This window comes from Idiotropiscis lumnitzeri, chromosome 8 (assembly GCF_059441095.1).
Source record: "Idiotropiscis lumnitzeri isolate Australia: NSW breed Sydney's pygmy pipehorse chromosome 8, RoL_Ilum_1.0, whole genome shotgun sequence".
NCBI lineage: Eukaryota > Metazoa > Chordata > Actinopteri > Syngnathiformes > Syngnathidae > Idiotropiscis > Idiotropiscis lumnitzeri.
This window is the reverse complement of record NC_142398.1, coordinates 1010001-1017500: the sequence shown is the minus strand read 5'-3', so window position 1 is coordinate 1017500 and position 7500 is coordinate 1010001. Positions and strand designations below refer to the sequence as shown.

At 43.9% G+C, this 7500-nt stretch overlaps 1 protein-coding gene and 1 pseudogene across 3 annotated transcripts in view; one reads left to right on the top strand and one right to left on the bottom strand.

Annotated features, from left to right (window-relative positions):
• Positions 1–7500, top strand: part of LOC148331465 (lysine-specific demethylase 2A-like) — a 224002-nt gene that overhangs the window by 4410 nt on the left and 212092 nt on the right. The window lies entirely within an intron of this gene.
• The window catches only part of LOC148331467 (uncharacterized), a 201953-nt pseudogene that overhangs the window by 78439 nt on the left and 116014 nt on the right, over positions 1–7500 (bottom strand).

The following is a 7500-nucleotide window of genomic DNA, read 5'->3' as shown; positions in this document are numbered from 1 at the left end:
CTCCGATGATTGAAATGTGAACGGAATGCGACACACGTCAAACAATTGGATCAAGGTCGCAACTGTTGCAAGAGCCTAGCAAGGTCGCTGAATTGCACTTTGGAAAAGCGGCGCTGTACTCTCTCTCACTCTGTGACGGCTGCGCTGCACTCTTTCACTCTGTGGATGGATGACTTTTAATTCAAAACAAAGACCAACTGATTGAAGGTTGAAATAATTACGGTGCGCATCAAAATTGGATCATTTAAATATATTTTGATAGCTGTCAATTTAAGGACTAAATACATGAATTAAATGAATTAAATTGAGGATGGATTAAAGGATGTAAAATAGCACCGTAATTAAAGGACAAGCTAAGGAGCCACGTGAGCACCAGGTTAATTGAAATAATCAACATTTAAAACGAATTGCAGTGTGCAAGAAAACAGAGTGGTTCCAATTGAGAAGCAATAACTGTCATACAAAACTTTACCATGAGCGCCTCAGAAACTGAAAAACTGCTTAAGTCAAGAATTGCCTCCCGTAAAGCAAAAATGGGATTTTGTACTCGCAAAATGAATTGCTTAAAGGAATGGATGAATATTTCTAATGATGATTTCGATATGGAGAGATTTGAACAGGACCTAGAATCTTATAGGATTGCCATACGGGAATTCAAGGAGGTGCATCAATCTGTGCATGATCTCCTAACAGAGGGGGAACAGGAGTCCGATATAAGTGAATGGTATGAGCCCAGAATGACAAATCTTAATTACTTCTTGAAGGAAGTCGATGCATGGACACAGGACAAAAGGTTACAAGACCAGAAAGTATCTCATACACTGCGCAAACAGCTTCAGGACACGGCACCGGACCTGATGAAACCACTGGACTCCATATCCACCATATTGACCACCTCATCAGTTTCTTCCGCATGCAGGAAGGCAGAGGCTGAGAAGGCAGCTCTTCAGGCCCGTGCTGCTGCATTGAAAAGGATGCAAGCTCTGAAACTTGAGGAGATGAAACTTAAGATGGAAATGGAAAAGATGGAGTTGGAAACGGAAATTGCGGCTTCAGATGCCAAAATAAGAGTCCTTCAAAGTTTTGAGGAAGAAAAATGTTTTGAACCTGATGAGATGATGGAACCTACGGATGGCATGAATGCCTATCTTGATGATGAGGCCTCCAAACAATGTTTCAATCCAAGTCCAGAAGTGGAGTTTAATGAGATAAAGAATTTGCCTAAAACGCCATTGCAGAGGATCTTGGAAATTCAACACCCTCAGCCGAATGGACAGGAAAATGGGCTAAGTGAATCCAGGGCAGCTAGACAGACTAGTGTTTCCACTCAGCCTAGAGCCCATAGCTCCCAAAGAGCGCACAGTCAAACCACGCCTCAAAGCCGATCCAGTGGGCGTGGTCAATCCAGAGCTCACACACCTCCTCTAAATCAAATCCATGCTCATTCCAGCAGTCGCGGTGGTGGTGTCACTACTGGGGCGCGTGTGGTGGTGGTGTCACTACTGGAGCGGGCGGCGATATCGCTGACCTGATCTTAATGCAACATAAGCTGGCCTTACTACCGACCAGGGAGGTCACTGTGTATAATGGTGATCCATTGGCGTATCATTCTTTCATCCGTGCATTTGAATATTTAATTGAGGACAAGACTAGTAGCAGCGTAGACAGGCTCTACTTTCTTGAGCAATACACCTCTGGGCAAGCCAGGGATCTTGTACGCAGTTGCCTGCACATGGATGCACAACGAGGTTATGCTGAAGCCAAGCGACTATTGGAGAAGCAATTTGGAAATGAAGTTAAAGTCACTAGCGCATACCTCGAGAAGGCACTGAAATGGACACCTATCAAAGGGGATGATGGAAAAGGACTGCAAGCCTATGGACTATATCTAAGAGGATGCCATAACGCCATGCAAGATTTAGATATGGATGACCTTGATGTTCCCTCCAATCTCAGGATCTTTGTGTCTAAGCTTCCATACAAGCTGCGTGAAAAATGGAGGGGAGCAGCTTATGAAACCTTTCAAAGAACGAACAGGCGAGCTCGATTTCAGCATCTCGTGGAATTTCTAGAAACAAGCTGATATCTTGTTGGATCCGTTGTTTGGGGATTTAAATGATTCGCTCCCTAGCCATAAGATGGCGCCAAAAACCAAGACAACTGATTACAGACTACAAAGGCATAAAGTAAGTAGCTTTGTAACAGCAGTGGTGGAGGCAAAAGCTACAGGCCAACCAACCAGGCAGGCAAGCATTGTCACATGTGGATTCTGTAAAGGAAAACATGGACTTAATGACTGCAGAAGGTTTAAGTTGCAAACGCATATGTCAAAAGTGAACTTTCTAAAGGAAAACGGTCTCTGCTTTGGATGCCTAACCAAAGGACATTTGAGCCGTGACTGTAGACGTAAGATGACATGTGAGAAATGTCAGAAGAGGCATCCAACACTTCTTCATATGAGTGACAAGAATACTGTTGTGGAAACTGAGCAATTTCAACCAAAGACCACAACCGCGGATAAAAAGGATAAAAGAGAAACAGAAGAGGCGGAGGAGACTTCTGTGATTAGTGCCAATCTTGTTGCAACTGGAGGTGCAATCGGAAAGGATTATGCTCTGGCAATAGTGCCAGTTAGAGTTAAGATGGTGAAGGGAAATGAGTTCGTCACCACTTACGCATTCCTCGATCCCGGGGGCACAGCAACGTTCTGCACGGAGAACCTAATGAACCAACTGAAGGCTAGAGGACGAAAGACTCAAATCCTACTGCAAACAATGGGACAGGAGAAGCTGGTCCCGAGTCATGAGCTGATAGGTTTGGAGGTAGGAAATTTGGAAGGTGAAACCTACCTTGAAATACCTAGGGTCTACACCCAGGAGAAGATACCAGTCTCAAAGCAGCACTTGCCCACTCAAAGGAATTTAAGGAGATGGGCGTATCTCAAGGATCTCAAATTTAAGAAAATCGACTCGGATATCGGCCTTCTCATTGGCATCAACATTCCAAAAGCACTGGAACCTTGGGACATCATCACCAGCCGAGATAACGGACCATATGCGGTTAAAACATTATTAGGATGGGTGGTTAATGCTCCACTCAAATCTTGCACCGCTAATGAAGGATGTGGACCTCCTGAAGTAACATCCAATCGCATTTCTGTTGCTAGTCTGGAGGAACTCCTCATCAGGCAATACAATCGGGATTTCTCTGAAAAGGAGTACGAAGAGAAAAGTGAGATGTCAGCTGAGGTTAGAAGGTTCATGGATATCGCCTCGAGTTCGGTTACCCTCCAAGATGATCAATACTCCTTACCTCTGCCTCTGCGCAATGAGGATATTATCATGCCCAAAAACTACAAAATGGCAGAGGAGCGAGCCAAGAATTTGAAAAGAAAATTCAGAAGAGATCCAAACTACGCATTAGGGTATACCAACTTTATGAATGATGGAATCACAAAGAAGTATGCGGAGAAAGTGCCACAGGAACAGTTGCATCGAGAAGATGGCAAAGTTTGGTACATTCCTCATCATGGGATCTATCATAAGCAGAAGGGCAAACTTCGAGTGGTGTTCGACTGTACCTCAACATACAAAGGCACATCTCTCAACAAAGAACTCACACAAGGCCCCGATCTGACAAACACATTGATGGGTGTTTTGCTCAGGTTCCGACAAGAACCGATTGCGATTATGGGAGATATTGAGGCAATGTTCTATCAGGTAAAAGTTCATAAGGAACACCAAGATCTGCTAAGGTTCCTTTGGTGGCCTGGCGGTGACACCAGCCAGCCCTTGGAAGTGTACCGCATGAGAGTCCATCTCTTTGGTGCGGTGTCATCACCCAGTAAAGCAAACTTTGCTTTAAAGCAAACTGCAGAGGACAACCTCAAGAGATATGAAGAGGAAGTGACTGAGACCATTAAATCCAACTTTTATGTTGACGATTGCCTTAAATCCGTCCCAACAGTGAAAGAAGCTATTGAGATAACCATGGACCTCCAAGATGCTTGCTCACAGGGAGGCTTCACGCTGACAAAACTTGTTAGTAATAGCCGTGAGGTATTGGCGTCCATCCCTGAGGAGCGTAGAGCAAAGCTAATTAAAGACATAGACCTGGACAGAGAAAAGCTGCCATTCGAGTGGGCACTTGGGAGACAATGGAACATCGAAAGTGATGTATTCACCTTCAAAACCACCACCAGAACCAGACCGCCTCTCTGCGGTTAGCTCTGTCTATGACCCATTTGGATTCCTTTGCCCATTCATCCTGAAAGCCAAACAAATCCTCCAAGAGCTCTGTAGAGCAAAACTGGGCTGGGACGAAGCCATCCCAGTGGACTTCTCCAAGGCATGGCAGAGATGGGTCACTGAATTGGAGCGTCTGGGTTCATTTCAAGTTGACCGATGTATGAAGCCAAAAGACTTTGGGGAGGTAATAGCGGTGGAACTACACCACTTTTGTGATGCTAGTGAGTTGGGTTATGGCACTGCGAGCTACTTAAGATATACTGATAGCATGGGAAAAGTTCACGTGGCATTTGTCCTGGGAAAGTCAAGAGTAGCACCACTAAAACAGATGACTATTCCCAGGCTGGAGTTGGCAGCCGCTACACTTGCCGTGAGGGTGGACAGAATGCTGAAGAAGGAGCTACAGCTTGCACTTACGGACTCTAATTTCTGGACAGATAGTACGTCTGTACTGAAATATATTCGTAACCAAACCAAGAGATTCCACACGTACGTAGCCAACAGTGGCATTATTCGTGATCTTTCTCAAGAGAAGCAGTGGCGACATGTAAGCTCGCAAGCCAACCCGGCAGATGATGCTTCACGTGGGCTGCATGTAAATGCATTCCTAAAATCATCAAGGTGGCTGATGGGGCCGGAATTCCTGAAGAAAAGATTGGCCGAAGATCCCAGATGACCTGGGGCAGATCGCCTCTGATGACCAGGAGGTGAAAAATGACATCACTGTGAACATCACACATGTAAAAGGAAAAAATCCAGTAACCAGACTAGTGGAGTATTACTCCTCTTGGGATCGTCTAAAGAGGGCTGTGACCTGGCTTTTAAAGTTGAAAACACGGCTTCTTGTGCTTGGTGAGAGGAGAAAGGACCTCGCGAGGGCCAATCCAGGATTGACACAAGAAGAAAATTGTCTGTCAGCAGAGGATATAAAAGAGGCCGAAAAGGCCATTATCCAATTTGAACAGAGACAGCACTTTGGACAAGAACTTGACCTCTTGATGATGGGGAAAACTGTCAAACGAAACAGCCCTATCTGTAAATTGGATCCTATTGTGGATCATGGTATCCTGAGAGTGGGAGGGCGAATTAGTAAAATGGCTATGCCAGCAGAGCAAAAGAACCCAATTATCCTGCCCAAAGGTTCTCACATCTCTAAACTGATCCTGCAAAAGATCCACCAACAGGTTGGACACTCAGGAAGGAGTCACATGATTTCAAAACTACAAGAGAGATTCTGGCTATCTTGTGCCAATTCTTCTGCAAGAAGGATAATTAAGAGCTGCGTTTTCTGCAGGCGTATGCAAGCAAAGGTGGAGGAGCAGAAAATGTCCGACCTTCCAGAAGACCGCCTCTTACCGGATCTCCCACCCTTCACCCATGTGGGTGTTGATTACTTTGGCCCTTTTGACGTAAATTATTGTTTTGTGTTTGATTCTTTGCAGAAACTATCAATTGTTGCCCCCTTGAATTATTAGTTCGGGTAATTGATTTGCTATGGCATCACCAATTAGGTGCCGGAATGTTGGGGCCAGAATGAATATATTATTTGACACCACTGTTGCCTTACTGGGCACCGCAGTATGGAGGGTGCCCTCTGTAGACTAGGGATGGTGGTGTGACCTATGAACCTTTAAGTTTCATGATTATTGCACCTGTGGGAAGTGTGGGACTTGGAAGACAGCGGAACAGTATTTGACCAGATCACAACTAAAACAAACTATTATACTGATTAATTTCTTTGTAGTTTGGAATGGAGGACGAGGACGAATAATTTTGAGTCAAGCGCACGTGACATACAAATGCACGTTAATCTTGTTTACAGTAAATTGACAACTTGGATCGCCACTCGTTCAATTGTGACTGCTTCTTTAACCCCGCACGAGTGGCTTATTTTGAGACAACGGAAGGCCACTACAATGTGTGTATATGTGTGTGTATGTATATGTATGTATGTATATGTAAATATATGTATATGTATATATATGTATGTATGTATATATACATATGTACCGTATTTTCGCAGTCATAAGGCGCACTTAAAAGTCCCAAATCTTCCCCTAAACTAACACAGCGCCTTGTAAGGCGACTGCGCTCATTATATGGACAAAGTATCACTCGCGACCATCAACCCTTTTACTCATTGGGCTGTTCGGAGTGCATGTTAGCACACCCTGCTGGACAAAGTGTGAGTCATCTATGCTTCAAAGTGCCCATTACTATACATTATGTGACTATGGTGTTTGGGTGATGGTGTGGGAGAAAGCTAGACAAAAGGGCAGCTGTCCACAATGTTGTCGTCTGTCTTATCATTTATGTTATTGCAAGCAAGAAACGTCCCAGGTTTAGACAACAGACAAAAAGCCCAAAGCATAACAGCACCATCTCTCTAAACAGCCATGCAACTCTCTCTAAACAGCCATGCAAATCTCTCTAAACAGCCATGTGATTGGCTGAGTCTGAGTGGCTCCCAGAAGGCATTGCTCTAATGGCTCCCAAAAAGCCATTGCTATATCATTTTGTGTTATTTTTATTTCTTTTTGGTATGTTGATGGCATGAGAGATACATGTTTTGTGTTAATCTTATTTCTTTGTTTCATTGTTTGCTTGTATGCTGTTTTTTTGTTTTTTTTTTCGTTTTTTTTGAAACCGTGACTCTAAGGAGTGTGGTGACCAGTGAAGTCCCTCCCCTGACGTAGTCTTGTAGACTATTGCCATGATACCTATTATTGGTTAGAGTCAATGTTAATGATAGCGATTGTCAATGGTATCATGGCAACTGTCTTTGAAATGTGATGATTGCTTATGGTATTGAGGCAAAGTGAATTGCCATGGGCTGAGTCAGCTCGAGCAGCCGAGCTATTGCTATGCTAAAAGCAGCTGAGCTAGCGACTTGAGCAGCCGAGCTATTGCTATGCTAAAAGCAGCTGAGCTAGCGCCTTGAGCAGCCGAGCTATTGCTATGCTAAAAGCAGCTGAGCTAGCGCCTTGAGCAGCCGAGCTATTGCTATGCTAAAAGCAGCTGAGCTAGCGCCTTGTAAGGCGGCGCGCCCAGTGTGTGCTTCAAAGACAGAAATAGCGCCCTCAACAGGTGTTGCGCCCTTTGAGGCATACGGTATATATATATGTATGTATATATATATATATATGCATGTATATATATATATATGCATGTATATATATGTATGTATATATATATATATGCATGTATGTATATATATATATATGTATGTTTATATATATATATGCATGTATAT